Below are 2,312 nucleotides of genomic sequence, written 5' to 3'. Positions count from 1 at the left end.
ACTTAAAGTATATGTAAAATCATTCCAGCAACTGGTAAATGACCCATGACAAAGAAAAAGATATATTCAGACCTTGTTTGAACACAGGACATTGCAATTGCTGTTCTGCTGTGTCATTTAAACACAAGAACACAGTCCCTCGCAAGGCCAGACTTTTCAAGTATGAGATAAAAGGTATAAAGGAAAGAGCAAAAAGCTGTCCGTTAACCAATAATCCAATCTTCTTTTTACCTTCCATTCTTATATCCACCAGCACAGTGCAGTGTGTGCAGGTGATCAAGCCACACTTTAAATATCGCTGCTGTTTGAGAAGGCTTTAGACTTCTCGAAGTGTCCAGCCTGACGCCCTCTGTCTTGCTAACAAGAGACACAATGAGTAACATCAATCGATTTATTGAAAATGGCTTCCGACCTAGTGCCACGCCAAGTCTGGTAGCTGTAACTTTATCCACACTTAGCAATTCTCTCCTTGATCTGTACAAGGAAAATGAATGAAAACATCATTTGACAAGGACAAAGTATACACGGACAGTATAATGGTTCTCTCAGAGATTCTGACCTGGCTAGGCCTGAAATTATTATTTTTATGGCATGACCCATATAAGAAAACCCAGGGGATGAGTTTAGCATGAGGATCACAACCCAAAAAGCAAAGATGTTTTATGTGTGTGTGTGTGTGTATATACACACATACTTATATGTGTATACATTAAGTGTGTGTGTGTGTGTGTGTGTGTGTGTGTGTGTGTGTGTAAAATTTCCCCCTAGGTAACTAACTAATGAAGTTAGGGATACGTTTGTTCCTAAAATAGGAAAGGAACAAAAGCTGATAATTTGGCTAGTTTGCCTATTTTTTCATGGACTGAAAAATTTATTTTGTATCTTAATTTTTCCTACATATAAGTATCTAACTCTCACTGCTCAGTCATAAGCCCATTACACACTAAATGTTGCCGTGGGGGAGACAGTAAATCTTTGTATATTGAAATGGTATGTTTTTCGAAATACAACAATGATTCTTTAAGAAACTGAGAGTCACAGTTGAAACTTATATGTGAAAAAATAAATTAATATCCAGTAGTATTCTCAAATTTGATCTTCTACCACAAATGGAATTTTATCTTTTAGAAGTCTTTGTAAAGCAATTGAATTTTCTTGCTGATTTAATTCACAGAAAACAACTGTGATTAGAATCAAGTCACATGACTACACAATAGCATTTTACCGCTCCTCCCAGTAATGTCCACTGAAAACACACAAACATTTTACAGGTTCTATGGTTCCTTTTACAAACTTGGTGTTAAAGCTATAATCCACTTCTGCTGACAGGATTACTTTTCTAACTTATTAATAAAAAGCATAAATGAATTTTATGATCATGTAGATAAAATTTTAGTGAGAAATATATATTGCTGCTATTGGACTCCATTTGTCTTTTTATTTTTAAACAATCCATCAATAAAAATCTATGTCATTTAACATACTAAATGTGTTAGCTATTTAATAACCAGGCAATGTCCAGAGTTTTATTAGGTGCCTTTTCTATTGTTTGAATTTATAACCACACACATGAATGTCTTAGGTTATAATAATTTTACATGATTTTTTGTTTTTGAAGGAAGGCCAGAACAGAATACCATATGTAAAATGTTAAAAAATTGTTTTGCTTCTAGACCATCAAAGTAATGCATCCTATCAATAATTTCAGAGCCCTAAAAATAGAAAAATATTTAAGAAGAAAATTCACCCATGGGTTCTATTTCTTATCTCTTTATTTTCAAGTTCAGTATCCTTTTTTAAAAGATTTTATTTTTTTAGAGAAAGAGAAAGAGGGAGAGAGACACTGATCAGTCGCCTCTCACACACCCCCAACTGCAGACCTAGCCCATAACCCAGGAATGTGTCCTGACTAGGAATCGAACTGGTGATGTTTCAGTTCACAGGCCAACACTCAATCCACTGAGCCACACCAGCCAGGGCAGTTCAGTATGCTTATATTATTTTTAGAAATTAAGGATATATCTTTAAATACCTTAATTTTTTGGAAAATCATAACAGAAAGCAGCCTGTGAGGAAAAAAAGGACATTCAAGCAAGAAAGGGACATTGTATAGAAATCTGCCACCCACCTCTTCTTTCCTAATTTTAGTAACGTGTAAATAATTTAAGTGGCTCACCTAAGATTATTAATTAATGCTGATTCTGTGTTTTTTAGTATATATTGTGTATCTATGAGCATGCATGCATTTGTTCAATAGTTGAGATGTGGTAAATTCAATAAATGTCTTAGGTTCTATTAAAAAATAAATTTAA

This window comes from Sturnira hondurensis, unplaced genomic scaffold (genome assembly GCF_014824575.4).
Source record: "Sturnira hondurensis isolate 20B ecotype Veracruz unplaced genomic scaffold, ASM1482457v3 Scaffold0004622, whole genome shotgun sequence".
NCBI lineage: Eukaryota > Metazoa > Chordata > Mammalia > Chiroptera > Phyllostomidae > Sturnira > Sturnira hondurensis.
Note: the sequence above shows the minus strand (reverse complement) of the source record.